This window comes from Suricata suricatta, chromosome 4, assembly GCF_006229205.1.
Source record: "Suricata suricatta isolate VVHF042 chromosome 4, meerkat_22Aug2017_6uvM2_HiC, whole genome shotgun sequence".
Classification (NCBI taxonomy): Eukaryota; Metazoa; Chordata; class Mammalia; order Carnivora; family Herpestidae; genus Suricata; species Suricata suricatta.
The window spans coordinates 50,315,214-50,332,750 of record NC_043703.1 but is presented as its reverse complement, the minus strand read 5'-3'; the positions used below and the strand labels follow the sequence as shown (position 1 = coordinate 50,332,750).

Below are 17,537 nucleotides of genomic sequence, written 5' to 3'. Positions count from 1 at the left end.
AAAATACCACTATGATGAGATATCTTCCAAGAAGAAATTTAACTTTCTAAAGAGTCTAACGTTTTGATCGCGGCTGGTAGAAAATCTTGGGGTGGAGGTGGGGCTTGGAAGAGAGAAAATTGGCTGAAGACTGGGGAGGGGATGTTACAACAAAGTTTTCACTGTATTTTTAAATATAGAAGCCCTGTGTTTATTACAAAGAAGGGGCAGCTGTGTCAGCAGCATGCGAGCTGTAAATGAAACAAAAGCGTTATCTTAAATGCAAGCTGTAATTAGAAAATGGGGTGAGCTATAAAGTTTAGTACATTGGGCTTCGGGGAACAAATAAAGAAAAAAGTGGTTCTTGTGGTTGGGTTTCTGGTCAGTGCCATTACTAAGAGCAGATGATTGGGTGGTGACTGTGCACATTCCCAAACTTTTATATTTTAACTACACAGTGAGTTTTGAAACAGTCTGTTAACGTGACTTGCATGATTAAGGATTAATCACTTTTATATTGTAAATAAACTTCAAGAACTAAAAGTATTTAATGTCTTTCTTAATTCAAAATACACCAGGCATAGGCACATAATTTTGAAAGTTACTGATGTTGACGTTTGTGTTAATAAGTTGTGGATACAGTACTGAGTGTAATTGTGTTTTGGTTCTTGTCATTAGCTTGCGATTGACCTTTTGTAGATCTTTCACCTTCTCTGTACTCTGGGTTTATAGCCATAAATGTTTGATATGCAAATCACTCTGAAACTTTAGATAGAGTTGCAAGGATTGTTGAGCAGTCCTGAATAGGTAGTTCGAGTGGGAAAGGCTCATTTCTTTATTTATTTTGGAAAAGTTTCATTTAAAATGAAGCGTGGGATCATGCCATTATAAAGAAACCAGCAAAGGATTCCATCTAAATTTGGGTAGAAGGAAGCCCTCTTCCTCGAGTCCAGTGAGGCCTTAACTCTTGACCTTGAAATTTGTGATGACCTGGTATCATACTGTACTAAACTTTACTAAAATGGATGTGATTTTCAATTGAGCACCCAGGAATTGCAAATAGCTTTATGTATACTTGAAGGTATATTGAGGGCAGGAGTTTGGTGACAATATTTCTCATTTCATATATTATATATGCAGAAGTGAGTGCTGCAGGAACACAGAGGTGAGACATCATTCTCTTCAGGAAAGAGGACTGGAAGGGAGAGTGTTTGCTCTGGACCTTGGAGAACTGGTTGGATTTCTTCTGGTGGAGAATGTGTCTCCTAAAGCTGAGGGGAGTTGGGGCCGCGGTGGGGGTTGGGGGGGGGTTGGGATCAAAAAGTATGAAGCTGGCAAATCGCCTGGTCACAGTACTTGAAGGGAGAGGCACGTTGAGGAGAATTTCACCTTAATAAATTTTGACAAGATAGCAGGTTTTTTTATCACAGGAGTGATGTTTATATGACCAGGGTTTTTAAAAACCCTTTTCCTTTGAAAAAAGAACAAATATAGAACTTGTGAAAACCTACTGTTTTAAAAAAAAAAATCCAAGCAATATAAACACCTTCCCATAGGTTGTATGTTTACCAGTGAATATTAATTTTTAATTAATAGAATGAGAAAAGCAGTCAGAATTCAATTCGAAAAAATGAAATTTAAGTTTAAATCATGAGAATTATCTGTAATTATATTCTTACTAGCTTGCTTTATTGAAAATGACTGAGCTGCTAGTTACTGTCAGTAAGGCATATACCTTAAATAGGTTAAGACTAGGTGATAAATTTGTAAGATTTCATTCATATGCTTGTGCCTTGTTACTAAAAGGCCATTGGTAGTCCTATTTTAGGTGTTCTCTCCTGAGCCACAGAATAAAGTGATACTAATTGGATCGCATTTATTTACCCAAATAGTTTCTTTAATCTTTGGTACAATTAGATGCAATCAGAAGGTACGTGACAGTTTAATAAATGTTTTCACAGTTGAACACTTATCTTTAAGGAAATAGAAGGGATTGAAAAATAGTGATGGCATTTTAAAATCCAAAGACTTTACTGTGGTTTCTTGAGGCCCAATATCATCTGGCCTCAGCTTCCCTCCCAAACTTCATCTCTTGCTTTCTATGTCTCTTCATTATACATCAGCTACACTGGCTTCTTTTTGTTCTTCCAACATGCCAAACTTATTTTCTCACTTTTATTTCTAGCTGCCTGAAATATCTTTACTCCAGCTATTCGTATTTCAGATCAACATTACCTTCTCAGTGAGGTTTTTCTGACCACCATTTCTTTTGGTTACATTACTGTCTTTTGTTCTCTCCTTTTCCCTAGTTATCTGAAGTTAACTTTTTTGTTTCTATTTATTTCTTTTTCCACTATCATTTAAGATTCCACTAATTTAAGATTCAAGCAAAGTTGAGTACCATATAGTGCTGGTAGACATGTAAAATGGTACAGTTGCTCTGGAAAACAGGATGGCAGCTCCCTTAAAATGTTAAATGTAGAGTTACAATATGACCCAGCAATTCTCTTCCTAGGTATATCCCAAGATCTATTAACACACGTCCACACAAAAACTTGTACACACATGTTTATAGCAATATTATTCATAAGGTAGAAACAACCCAAATGTTTATCCACTGAATAAGTAAAATGAGATGTATCCATAAAATCAAATATTACCTGGTAATAAAAGGGAATGAACTGGTATATAATACAGTATGGCTCAATCTCAAGACCAATATGCTAAGTGAAATAAGCAAGGCTCAAAAGACCATATTTTCTATGATTCCATTTATATGAACTGTCCAGAATAGGTGAATCTAGAAGAGAATACAGTTGATGGTTGCCTGGGACCGGGGTGGGTAGAGACAGTGGTTAAAAGGACATGAGGAGTAACTGGTAATGTAGGTATAAGGTGTCTTTTTAGAGTGTTTAAAAGGTCCTAAAATCATCTAATAATCTAATAATGATAATGATTGCACAACTTAGTAACTAAACTAAAGGTCATTCAGTTCTACTCCTTGAACAGCTGAACTTTGTGATGGTATGTAGATTATATCAACAAAATTGTTAAAAGATTGAAGTGATAAAAAACATGTAATATTGCATTTTACATTTATCATTTAATTAGCATTTAAAAAATATTAATGGAATAATTTAATACTGCAATTTTAGCTCCTAGATAGTTCAGAAATGTAGCAACTATTCAATAAATAACTGGTAAAGAAGGTTAAAGTATACAGATAATTATGATGCAATGTGTAGTGTGATAAATGCTCAGATAAATGCCCATAAAAGCCATGGGTTTGAAAGTCTCTAAACTATCACATCTAGATTCATGCGAAGTGAATGGGGAAATGCTTCCTCTAGGAGGTAACATTTGAGATGGGCTTTTAAGTCTGGTTAGGCTTTTGCATGTGGAGATGATGTGGCAAAGCCTTGAGGAAGCAAGCGGGAGCAGAGGCACATTAACAGTTGCTAGCACATTTTGGCTGAACTGAGGGTACATGTAGGATAGGAATAGGAAATAAGGCTGCAAAAATAGATTAGGGCTTGTAGCAGACAATGTCAGTGCTGACAGATCTCTGGTATCTTTACCATCCAGCCCGCCCCCCAACCACTAGTGTGCTCCCAATGGCCCATACTCCGTGGAGAACTGGAAGTACTTGGGGGCTTATCCCCTTACCCCTAACAACACTCAACTCAAAATTGTCCAGTAAAGAGAATAACTTTGAAGCAGGGACTTTGACTTATTCTTCTCTGTGTATCAGCAACTGGAATAGTGCCTGGCACTCCCAAGAACATTAAAAAAGTATTTGAATGAATGAATGAAAACCAGGAACTTGGAAGGTCTATTCAAAGTGAAGTTTATTTTACACATTCCCTTGACTTTTGCAGAGCATTTAGATAGGAGATTTTGGAAGGTTCTGACTGTGCAGGTCTTTGAATTTGGGATAAGGAATTAACTGGGAGAAGAGATTTCTTGTAATGTAAGTGTTTTTGATGAAACTAGTTTGGTAGTAGTGTGCACGATGAACTGGAGGATGGAGCAATTGTGTCTTGCTATTCCTTGTGTTGTCACTCACCCTTTGTTTAGCCTTGACTATGGTGGGGTGTCCCCTACAGTACAGTAATAATCTAATAGCTCTCCTTGCCTCTAGTCTTTCTTTAAGTAGGGTGGTGGTAGCAGAATACAAAGAATCAGATTTTTAAAAGGCACACTGAAGAAAAAATTGAAGACACCAGGAAGTAGTTTTTCCTAAAAGAAATAGAGAAATTACAAGCATGGATTTTTTTTTCTCCTAGGGTTGGTCAGACTGTAAACAATTGTTGCCCACCTGTGTGTGTGTGTGTGTGTGTGTGTGTGTGTGTGTGTCTTTTTGAATACTAAAATTATACATTAAATCCAGAGACAAATTTAAGACTGTGAGACTGCCACCCTGTGGACAGTATCTTAGACTTAGGATCAGCAAGAATTGTAATAAAACTTCATTCATTTTAACTTCACTATTTTAGAACTGATCTTTTTTTCACATTTGTATTTGTGGGTTATGGTAATTAAATTGAAAAGTAAAATTAGTTTTTGAAATTTTTCAGAGGCTTTTAGATAAGAGGAGTTTAAAATACAGTCAATTGTTTAAAACAGTAGCAAAGAAATTAAAGAATGCTTCTTAGAATCTTTGCTCCAGACCTTTTCTATCAATGAGTGTGTTTTTAAAAACATCATGGCATGTTGTAAAATAGTCTTTTTTCTATTTTACTGGTATTTTCATCCTATGTTATAAAATATGGTAGTTTTTGAGAGTTGAGTTTCTTGAGAAATATGTGAAAACTCCCCACTCTCCCCCTTTCTTCGGCTAAGTGAAAGTGACCTTCCCTTCTCATTTTTTGTAGAGTTGGATTTTATTGTTAGAAGTTCTCTATGCTTTGTTGAATTGCCTTAATTGTGTTCATGTAAACAGTTTGGATTTTATTCTATGGCACTTATTTTGAAGGGCAGTCTGCTCACAAATTAAACTGGTGAGCTAGCTTGTATCAAAATGAAATCATGATTGTGAAAGACTTACGTGCTCTCTGCAACTCAGGAAATGGTGCTGTCTAGAACTCTACAAAATAAAACTTTCCCAGCAGAAGAACTGTTTTTAAGCCTAATGTTGTAAATGGCTTGTATTCCCTGAAGTGTCAGGAGGGGTGGAGTGGCCATTTAGTGCTCGAAATTTGTCTTAACAGTAAAGCAGAATAAGGCTGAAACAGCATTCTGAGGTCAGCAAATTGTGCATTCCTTCTGAATATGATACTCAGTTTGAGGAGAATTATGTATCAACTGGACCCCTAGCCCCTTAAATTGCCTGATACTTCACATTTTGGTAATTAAGAGATTTTCAAATTGAGTGTTAATGATTTAATTTTTTTAATATTTATTTTTTTGAGAGACAGAGCAGAAGGTGGGGGAAGTGCAGAGAGGGAGACAGAATCCGAAGCAGGCTCCAGGCTCTGAGCTGTCAGCACAAAACCCCATGTAGGGCTTGAACTTAGGAGCCCTAAGATCTTGACTGATAGGTTAGGCGGGTTCGGGGAAAGGAACACCAAGATGGCTGACAGACCACTGTCTGGGGACTTTCCTGCTGAACAATACCAAGATGGCCGCCGGACCGCCGTTTTGGAACTTTCTGCTCGCTGCCAGCTCCCTGGAAACATGTCATTTGCCCTAGCCCCATCTCTTCACCTTACAAGGGGGTTCTCCGACCCCGGTCACACATCAGAAGCTACTGCCCTATATAAGGCCCCGCCCTTTGTTCTCCCTGGCGACTTCCCTGCTCCATTCTGTCCGGACATGGGAACCGCGCCCGAGAGCGCTCCCAGTTAAAGGCCTTTTACATTTATTTCTGACTCTAATAAAGGGTGCTCTGATCTCTTTTCCCAGCCTCTTGGGATCATAACTTTTTTACTCTGCCGATTTTAACCTTACAATGACCTGAGCGAAGTTGGAGTTGGGCGAAGTTAGTTGCTTAACCGACTGAGCCACCTAGGTGCCGTTAATGATTTTAAATAATTAAATTTTTTCTCTGAGTTTTCCTGAAAAGTGTAGCATGACACATGTGATAATATGCTTTAGATTATTTTATTTTATTTAACCTTTTCAAAGTAAATGTCTGGGAGTGTGGGTGAAGTTAGCAAATTTTTTTGCAACATATTTTAAAAAGCTTGTTTTCTTCATTTTGAGAGAGAGCCAAACAGGCTCCATGCTGTCAGTAGAGAGCCTGATGTGTTATTCATTTTGAGAGAGAGAGAGAGAGAGAGAGAGAGAGAGAGAGAGAGAGAAAGAGAATCCCAAACGGGCTCCATGCTGTCAGTAGTGAGCCTGGTGTGGGGCTTGAACTCACAAACTGTGAAATCAAGAGTCAGAAGTTTAATGAACTGAACCACCAGGCACCCCTGCAGCATTTATATCTTATATTCTATAGTCGATGTATAGTGTGTAATTTAAGTTTTTGCTTAAGTAAAAAATTATACTTAAATTAAGTGAAGACTTAAATGCAAATATTTACCTAAGTTTACAAGGTACGTTGCTGAATAAAACACAGTGTTATTTGGATATTGTTTAAGGAAAGTAACTTTCAAATTATTTCATGGTTCTTTTGCTCCTTTCCTAACTATTGGGACAAAGAGCCAGTGAAGTCAGAGATATATTTATGTTCTTTAATCTTTAGTGGTTTCATCATCAAATTGTTTTTTAATTGTTATTTTTTAGTGTTTTTTATTTATTTTTGAGAGAGAGAGAAAAAGAGAGAGACAGCGTGAGCAGGGGAGGGTCAGAGAGAGAGGGAGACACAGACTCTGAAGACAGGCTCCAGGCTCTGAGCTAGCTGTCAGCACAGAGCCTGATGCAGGGCTTGAACCTATGAACCATGAGATCATGATCTGAGCCAAAGCCAGACACTTAACCCACTGAGCCATGAGATCATGACATGAGCCAAAGCCAGACACTTAACCCACTGAGCCACCCAGGTGCCCCTCAAATCATTTTTAAAACTATAAATGACATTGAACTTCTATTAAGAAATTTTTAGTTAGATATTTAGCCTGAACTTTTTATTGTACAGTATCTGCCTTTTTATGCTGGAATGGTGACTATTTCAGGAATAATAGTAGTTAGCATTTCCTTTTACACTTTACATCTATAAATATAAATTTAATATATGACATTTTGTACATGCAAACACAAAACATTTTGTTTTCTGAAAATTAATTCCAATATAGATTACTTGAATTTTGTTAAATAACCACTATTTCATAAAATGGCATGCACACACATACACACACACAGATTTAAAAGTTAATATATGAATGCAGACTACTCACTATTAAATAACTGCAATTTTAAACTTTTTTTTTTGCTTTATTTTAGATCTTAGCTATTGACTTCTACATTCCAACAGTCCTTCTAGATAGTCTTAAATCTTTATTTGTAGTTTAATCTTTCAGTTTAGTTAAAGTTTCTTCTGGACTTAAAATCCCAAGACCAGGATGCATTTCTGATTTAGGATGTCTTGATATATTGCTTTGTGTGAAGCTTTTTGTTTCCAGATTTAATTAAACATATAATTCAAACTTTTCAAGATTGTAATGGGATTTGTTTTACTATGACTTTCCTGACATCTGTTGTTTATCACTGATACTCCCTTATGCCAAGAGAAACAGATGACCCTATTAACTTGGAAGGTTGGGGCCTTGCTATTCAATTACTCCCTGAGTAAGGCAGGTAGTCACCCCAGTTGTAAGAGCTGAAGTAAAAAGGAAGAGTGTGACAGGAAGAGATTGCCCTCAGGCAGAGTCCCAGCACTGTGGGAAGGTACAGAGGTGCTCAGAAGCAGAAGAGGAAGTATCCTGATGGAAGGCAGAACATAGGCTTAAGGAATTCAAAATGCCAAGCAGGCAGTTGACAACAGGGAATTTCAAAGATGAGTAGGAATGCCATTTCTTTATTTTTTCGTCATTGCATATGAACCACAATTTTATTGTTCCTTAAAATCTTGCTTTCGAAGACTGTCTCTTCTCTGTTTTCAATATCTCCTAGAATGTCTTAGGTTAGTTTATGGTGCATATCTTAAGGGCTCTTTTTACCATAGGTTTGTAGGAAAAAGAAAGTACATAAAGTTTGCAAAAGGAAAACCACATACTCATTAGAATGGCTGCTATGAAAAAAAAAGAGAGGAAATAACAAATGTTGGAGAGAATGTGGAGAAATTGGAGCTCTAGTGTACTGTTTGTGGGAATGTAAAATGGCACAACCACTATGGAAAGTTTTATGGTAGTTCCTCGAAAAATTAAGCAATAGAATTGCTATATGATCCAGCAATCCTATTTCTGGCTATACGCCCAATGAATTAAAAGCAGAGTCTCAGAGACTGTACATCCATGTTCATAGCAGCATTATTCACAATAGCTGAAAGGTAGAAATAACCTAAGTGTTCTTCAGTGGATAAATGGATTAACAAAATGTGGTATGTGCATACAATAGAATATTTTTCAGTCTTAAAAAGGAAGGAAATTCTGCAATTTGCTACAACCTGGTGAACCTGCAGAACATCATGCTTAGTGAAATAAGCTGGTAACAAAACAACAAATACTCCATGATTCCACTATTTCTGGTATCAGAGTGTAGTCAAAATCATAGATACAGAAAGCAAATGATAATTGCCAGTGGCCGGGGGAAGGGGAAATTGGGATTTGTTTAATGGGTAGAGAGTTTCAGTTTTGCAAGATGAAGAGAGTTATGGAGATTAGTTGAGCAACAGTGTAAGTGTACTCATTGCCACTAAACCGCACCTTAAAAATGGTTAGGATGGTAAAATTTACGTATATTTTACTGTATTTTCTTTATAAAGGCAATTTTGCATTTATATTTGGATATGCAAATTGTAAGATTATAAAAACCTCTGTAATGAGATTGGGGTTACTAATTTCTTTGATATTCAGGTATTAGGTGCTGAGGATAAAACCATGAAAAAAAGCAGACAAGATTCTCTAGAAGCTTACAGTTTAGTGCAGGAGACAGTTATCCACTGCACAAGTAAAAAAAGTGTGCTTGAGTATTACACACATACCAGGGAGACAGACTGCCGACAGAGTAGGTGGAAAGGTTATACTGAAGAGGCTTCTCTACGAAAATGACATTTAAATAGAGACCTGAAGGATGAGTAAGCAATGGCTAGGAAAAAGCGGGGAACAAACAGGAAAGTGAGGCTTGAGGGAGTAGCATTTTGCAAATGCTCCAAAGCTGGGAAAGAAAGGGTATCTATCCTTTGGGAGATGAAAGAAGGCCCTGAGGGCTGTGATGTGTGAAAAGTGGTGGGAAGTGACAATGGCATGTATCGGATTGTATAAGACATTGTAGGCCATGTTAAGGCCTACATGTAGGTGGAATGGAGTGGAAGTAAGGAGAAAAATTTTGTAGCTTTTCCTACAATGTGCCTTTCAAATATGAATTACCTACTCAGTCTGGTGCTTATTAAATGTCAAAGGGAAAAATGGTTCATTTGTGTTTATTCAGGTGATATATTGATTGTCAAAGTGGCCTGTTGATGTGGTAAAATGTTCTTGAAAAGCAAATTTAAGGGGATTGTTAAGGATTATTGAACAGATGTGATTTTCACCTTTCTACTCTAACTTGATAGTTGAAATCCTAGAAATGGATGGATTTGCCCAGGGGGAGTGTGGAGAGACAAGGCTTTCAGTGGAATCTTTAGAACCTCAAGAGTTCAGTGAAGGTGGGGTAGAGATGACTCAGGAAGAGTAGTCTAGAACTGGGGAAGAGTGAGGAGAGAACATTTATCAGGCCCAAGAAAACCAGTTCTGGAAGCGTTTATTGGGTTTAGACCTGTGTGGTCATTGACTTTTGTTAGAACAGATTTAGTGGCATAATAGTGGTAGGATTAGATTAGATTACTATGAATCTAAGAATGAGTGGGAAATGAAAAAAATGGAATATAGACAACTCTTTGAGCAAATTTAGTTGTGAAGGGAATAAGAATGATAGGTTTGAGGTTGTCAAATCATTGGAGTTGGGGTTTTTTGTTGTTTTATTTTGTTTAGAGAGAGAGCGAGCAAGCTTGCGGGTGCAAGTGCATGAGCAGGGGAGAGGCAGAGAGCGAGGATCCCAAGCAGGCTCCTGACACAGGGCTTGATTCCATGACCCGGCAGTCATGACCTGAGCCAAAATCGTGAGTCAGAGGCTCAACCAACAGAGCCACCCAGGTGCTCCTGTCTTTACTTATATTTAGATACTTGAGATAATTTAAGGGACATCCTTTGTCCCTATTTTTTTTTTAAGGTTTCATCACTTTTCTTAAATATTGTTTCTTTCAGCTCAGCTTTGGCAGAGTCTTGAAGAAGGGGGAGAAAGGAGAGTGGGAAACAGTAGCAAAAATAAAGGCAGAGAGTCGTTGATAAATCGTGGGGGCTTATTTCTCTAATTTGTAATTGTCTGAATTCTTAATCTGTATAGCAGACTATATATGCTCACTTTATTTTATTTTATTTTTGTATGCTTATTTATTGAGACAGAAACAGAGCATGAGTGGGGGAGGGGCAGAGAGAGAAGGAGACACAGAACCGGAAGCAGGCTCCAGGCTCTGAGCTAGCTGTCAGCACAGAGCCTGACGTGGGGCTCAAACCCACGAACGTGAGATCTGACCTGAGCCGAAGTCGGAGGCTTAACCGACTGAGCCTCCCAGGCGCCCCTACATGCTCATTTTAGTATCCTTAAATTTGGGAAGTGTCTACTGAGGTAGTTCACACTAAATTCTAAAGTTCAAAATAGGAGGGTTTTTTTAGAGTTCGGGGTGTTACAAAATGGCATAGGATTCTGCGGTGAGAATTGTTCTTAAAACTGGCTTTAAATGAGCATGCCATAATTTTTTAGCAACTATTTTATCCCCTATATTACTCTTTTTTATGATTGAGTGAGTCTTCAGATAGAACTGACTCATCTGGGGCTATACACGTAATCTAGAGTGGCTTCACTCACATGGCTGAAGAGCTTTCTGTGTGGCTCTCACACCGTAGTGGTGGCAGGAGGGATCCCAGCAGCAAGAGAGGTTAAGTCCCTGTGTACCTAAAGTTTTTAGGACTGTGCTTGTGTGTTTTGTTACTGTGTCATTGGCCAGAGTAAATCACTTGGCCAATCCCATATTTAAAGGATGGAGAAGAGGAGGAGTCCTATTTCACACTGAGAAGTCTCAGCAGTTTAGTATCTATTACTTCCGTGGCTTATTATAGGAGGTAGAGGAGTTAGCTACCTGGATATCTAACAGAAAAGCCTCCCTGGATGTGAGAACAGGCACTGCATAGACCTGGAGGGGAAGAATGCTTGATATGTTCCTGAGGTAGGAAGGTGAGGTCAGTATGACCAGGAGAGAGAGAGCAAGCAAGAAGTAGTAAGAGATACAGTCATAGGGGTTGGGGCCAGGGTAGGATCTTGTCCTTGAAGATGTTATGAAGACTTTTATTTTTTGTGTGAAAAGAAGAGCTATAGGAGGATTTTAAAGGAGGAGAGTGATATCATCTGACTTGTCTTTTTAAATAGATTACTCTGGCTGCTGCTTTGAGACTAGGTTGTAGGGAATGAAGAAGAGAAGCAGGAAGGCTCTGAAGACTTCTACGGTGATGGAGATGAGAGCTGACGGTGGCTTGCAGCACCATGGTGGCAGTGAGGCTGAATGATTCTCAGATTTTATATGCTTTGAAGATTGAACCAACAAGATTTTTTGACCGGTTGGGTATGACTAGAGGACAGAAAGGAGAGTCAGTGGCCAAGGCTTTTGGTGTGAATAGCTAGAAATATTGAATCTTTTTTACCAAGACAACTGGAGAAAACTAGGTAGAGTAGGTTTTGAGGAAAAGATTAGGAATTCAATTTGGAGGAGTTAAATTTGAAAAGACTATTAGACATTTGAATGGAGTTGTCAAGTTGAATAGAGGAATCTGGAGTTCAAGAGCAAGACCTGGAGATAGAAATTTGAGAACATTGAAATATTGAGAGCATTGTGTGTGTCCAAGAAATCTTTTCTAAAATGGTCATAATTCTAAAATACTTTTAAGTTTTAAAGTTTCATCTGTACCAGTGATATGGTTTCAAGTAAGGAAGAAGAGCTGCAGAGCAGTTTAGCAAAATTGAATGCTTTGTGATGGTAGTAAAATAGGAGTTTAAAGAAGTCACTAAGGGGCACCTGGGTGGTTCAGTCAGTTAAGCATCCAACTTCGACTCATGTCTTGAGCTCGCAGTTTCTGAGTTAGAGTCCCACATTGGACTCTGTGCTGGCAGCTCAGATCCTGGAGCATGCTTCAGATTCTGTGTCTCCCTTTCTCTCTGCCCCTCCCCAGCTCACTTGCTCACTCACTCACTCTCTCAAAAATAAACATTAAAAAAAAATTTTTTTAAGTCCTTAATTGTGCCATCTGTACAGTATTATGAAACAAAGCCTGTAGGCTAAGTATCTCATTAGAATTTTCCTTTTTACTGAAACCTGTACCAGTTTGTTTCTAATTATTCAGAATTAGGTTATTGACAGAAGGCTGTGTAAGTAAAAGCCTGAAAGGGATGGAAGACCAAAAGTTGAGGGAAAGGGTCATATTTGGATATTCAGTGCTACTCTATTGAGAGTTTTTCTTTTTTGTTCTCTTCTCTCTGTGTCTCTCTATTTAATTATATTCATTGTCTGTTAACATAATGAGAGGCTCAGGTGTGAGCATGGGGACTAACCCAGAAACTGTGATGTCTTAACAGATACAAAGCTTACTGTTCAGCCTCGATCCCCAAATAGGGTTGCCTGACCTAGCCTTAACCAACCTATTCATAGATATCAGACCATTCAGGAAAGTGAGGAAAGGGCCTTGCTTTTTGTGTAATTTAGACTTCTACAGAAATGACCTGAGAATGGTTTGTTTTGTGTGGAAGAGAAAAAAATAGATTTATCATTGACCCAGTATTTAGTTGACTTTCGAATGATTTCATTCAGCAAATATTTATTACAGAACTGTTGTGGGCCAGGAATGCTATCAGGCTAAAATAAATGACCAGTGAGACATGTAAACAAGTGATTTAAACAACAACAACAACAACAACAACAACATGTTCTTCCCAGATATTCCAGCAGAGTAGTCATGGAGAGTTAATGAAGGAAATCAGCTCATGTTTAAGTCCCGCAAACCTATCAGAGTGCTTTGCACATTACAGCAGTGCATAAATGTTTAACATGAGTGCATGTGATTCATGCCTCTATCAGACAATTTTTAAAATATAAAGTGAGGCTCAAAGTGACCAGTTCCTCCTTGTAGTGATGGAGAGAGAGACTTTGCAGGATATTTATTTGGTGGGGAAGACCCGCAAATATGGAGGTAGAAAGCATGACATGCTCTGAATTAAGTTCAGCAAAGCTGGATTGTGGGGTGTATGCTGGGAGGTGGAAAGGCCACAAGCGAGGCTACAAAGTCAAGATGTAAAAATATCTTGTATTAGAATTTATTCTGAGGGCACTAGCTATTGAAAGGTGTTTTTTTTTGTATAGGAATATTAAGAGGTAGGATTTATGAGAAATCCCTTTCTTCTTTCTCATTGCCATGTAGTATTCCATTGTGTGTATATACCACATCTTTTTTTTTAATGTTTTTTATTTATTTTTGAGATACAGAGAGAGACAGCGCGAGCAGGGGAGGGTCAGAGAGAGAGGGAGGTACAGAATCTGAAGCAGGCTCCAGCTGAGCTAGCTGTCAGCACAGAGCCCGATGCAGGGCTTGAACCCACAAACCATGAGATCATGACCTGAGCCGAAGCCGGATGCTTAACCGACTGAGCCACCCAGGTGCCCCTATACCACATCTTCTTGATCCATTCATCAGGTGATGAACATTTAGGCTCTTTCCATGATTTGGCTAGTGTAGAAAGTGCTGCTATGAACATTGGGGTACATGTGCTCCTATGCATCAGCACTTCTGTATCCCTTGGATAAATCCCTAGCAGTGCTATTGCTGGGTCATAGGGGAATTCTATTAATATTTTTTGAGGAACCTCCACACTGTTTTCCAGAGCGGCTGCACCAATTTACATTCCCACCAACAGTGTAGGAGGGTGCCCGTTTCTCCACATCCTCCCCAGCATCTGTAGTCTCTTGATTTGTTCATGTTAGCCACTCTGACTGGCGTGAGGTGGTATCTCAGTGTGGTTTTGATTTGTGTTTCCCTGATGATGAGTGACGCTGAACATCATTTCATGTGCCTGTAGGCCATCTGGATGTCCTCTTTGGAGAAGTGTCTGTTTATGTCTTCTGCCCATTTCTTCACTGGATTATTCATTTTTTGGGTATGGAGTTTGGTGAGTTCCTTGTAGATTTTGGATACTAGCCCTTTATCTGATATGCCATTTGTCACTATCCTTTCCCATTCTATCAGTTGCTTATTAGTTTTTTTTATTGTTTCCTTTGCATTGCAGAAGCTTTTTATCCTGATGAGGTTCCCAACAGTTCATTTTTGTTCTTGAATCCTTTGCCTTTGGGATGTGTCAAGTAAGAGATTGCTGTGATTGAGGTCAAGGAGGCTATTTCCTGCTTTCTCCTCTAGTATTTTGATGGTTTCCTGTCTCACATTCAGGTCTTTTATCCATTTTGAGTTTATTTTTGTGAATGGTGTAAGAAAATGATTTAGTTTCATTCTTCAGCATATTCCTGTCCAGCTTTCCCAACACCACCTGCTAAAGAGGCTGTCTTTTTTTCCATTGGATACTCTTTCCTGTTTTGTCAAAGATTAATTGGCCGTACCTTGTGGGTCCAGTTCTGGGCTCTCTGTTCTGTTCCATTGGTCTGTGTGTCTATTTTTGTGCCAATACTGTACTGTCTTGATAATGACAGCTTTGTAGTAAAGGCTAAAGTCTGGGATTGTGATGCCTCCCGTTTTGGTTTTCTTCACTATTATTTTGGCTATTCAGGATTTTTTGTGGTTCCATACGAATTTTAAGATAATTTGCTCTAGCTTTGAGAAGAATGCTGGTGCAATTTTGGTGGGGATTACATTGAATGTGTAGATTGCTTTGGGTAATAATGACATTTTAACGATGTTTATTCTTCTGATCCATGAGCATGGAATGTTTTTCCATTTCTTGGTGTCTTTAATTTCTTTCATAAGCTTTCTATAGTTTTCATCATACAGGTCTTTTGCATCTTTGGTTAGGTTTATTCCTAGGTATTTTATGGTTTTTTGTGCAATTTTGAATGGGATCAGTTTCCTGGTTTCTCTTTCTGTTGTTTCATTTTTGGCATATAAAAATGCAACCGATTTCTGTATGTTGATTTTGTATCCTGGGACTTTGCTGAATTCATGGATCAGTTCTAGAAGGCTTCTGGTGGAGTCGATCGGGTTTTCCATGCAGAGGATAATGTTGTCTGCGAAAAGTGAAAGTGACTTTATGTTTGTTGATTCTGATGCCTTTTATTTCCTTTTGTTGTCTTATTGCTGAGGCTAGGACTTCCAGCACTATGTTAAACAACAGTGGTGAGAGTGGACATCCCTGTCATGTTCCTGATCCCAGGGGAAAAGCTCTCAGTTTTTCCCCATTGAGGATGATATTAACTGTGGGCTTTTCATAGATTGCTTTAATGATGTTTTTAAGTAAGTTCCTTCTATCCCGACTTCCTCGAGGGTTTTTATTGAGAAGGATGTTGTATTTTGTCAAATGCTTTTTTTTCATCTATCGACAGGATCATATGATTTTTATCTTTTCGTTAACGTGATGTATCACATTGATGGATTTGGGAATATTGACCCAGCCCTGTAACCCAGGAATGAATCGCACTTGATCCAATGATGGATAATTCTTTTTATGTGCTCTTGGATTCAATTTGCTAGTATCTTGTTGAGTATTTTTGCATCCATATTCATTAAGGATATTGGCCTATAGTTTTCTTTTTTTGTTGGGTCTCTGTCTGGTTTAGGAATCAAGGTGATACTTGCTTCGTAGAATGAGTCCGGGAGTCTTTCTTCCATTTCTGTTTTTTGGAATACCTTGATAAGGATCAGTGTTAACTTTGCTTTAAATGTTTGGTAGAACTCCCTTGGGAATCCATCTGGCCCCGGGCTTTTATTCGTTGGGAGATTTTTGATAACTGATTCAATTTCTTCACTGGTTATGGGTCTGTTCAGATTTTCTGTCTCTTCTCGTTTATATTTTGGTAGTGCATGTGTGTTTAGGAATTTGTCCATTTCTTCTAGATTGTTCAGTTTGTTGGCATTTAATTTTTCATAGTAATCTCTGAGTGCTTGTATTTCTGAGGGATCAGTTGTAATAGATCCATTTTCACTCTGATTTTGTCTATTTGGGTGTTTGCTCTTCAGAAATTTCTTTAAAAAGTATCATTCTTGAATTGGGAAATCAAATGCTAATAAAATTTTAAAGGTATAAGCATCCATGCTGGAAGCGAGCATAGCTAATAAATTATATCATTTATGGTATAATCTGTTTTGTTCCTTTCAGATAATATATATGATCTTAGTGTAGGTACAACCTAAACTAGGTAGTTAACCTTACATTGAGGGAATGAGAATATGCAGGATGGCATTGGTTGGTTTCTGGAAGAGAAAGAAATAACCTGTTTTTGCTTTATGAAATTATGGCAAACCGTACTTTTTCTGGCATTTAATCTTTTTAAACCCATTTTGAAGTGATTCTAGGCTTACAGAATTGCATAAATAGTACAGAGAGCTTCTCTATATTCTTCATCCAGCTTCCACTATCCTGTGCTGTCTCTCAAAAACAAAACAAAACAAAATTACCTCAAAAACTGAAGAAATTAAGATTAATTTACTATTAATATATTAACTAACCTATAAACCTTATTGGGATTTTTAATAGTTTTTCCATTGATGTCCTTTTTCTATTTCAGGATGTGTTGCACTTATTTTTTTTTTTTTCGTTTTTTGTTTTTAAGAGAGAGGGTACAGGTGGGTGAGTAAGGGTGAGGGGGGAAGGAGAGAAGCCAGGCTCACCTGAAGTGGGGCTCACCCAAAGCAGGGCTTAAGCTCACCCTATGTGGGACTTGAACTAACTGTGAGATTATAACCTGAGCTGAAGTCAGATGCCTAATGACTGAGCCACCCAGGTGTCCTGCATTTAGTTGTTATGTCTCCTTAGTCCTCTCCAATCTCTGATGGTTTCTTGTCTTCTTTTGACTGTGACATTTACAGAGTACCAGGCAGGTATTTTTTTAGAATGTCCCTCAATTTGATTTTGTCATCTATTCTCTCATGATCATGGACTGGAGTAATGACTTTTTGGACTTTCGGGATTTTAAACAAATTGTTTCATTTTTATTTTTTTTTTAATATTTACTTTCATTTATTTTTGAGAGAGAGTGAGAGAGCGCACAAGCAGAAGAAGGAGAGAGAGGGAGGGAGACACAGAATCTGAAGTAGGCTCTGGGCTCCTAGCTGTCAGTGCAAAGCCTGATGCAGGGCTCAAACCCACTAACCTGCAAGATCATGACCTGAGCCAAAGTCAGACACTTAACTGAATGAACCATTCAGGTGCCC

General features: G+C 38.2%; 1 protein-coding gene across 1 annotated transcript in view; it reads left to right on the top strand.

The window, feature by feature from the left end:
- The window catches only part of ELF1 (E74 like ETS transcription factor 1), a 109,583-nt gene that overhangs the window by 1,462 nt on the left and 90,584 nt on the right, over positions 1-17,537 (top strand). The window lies entirely within an intron of this gene.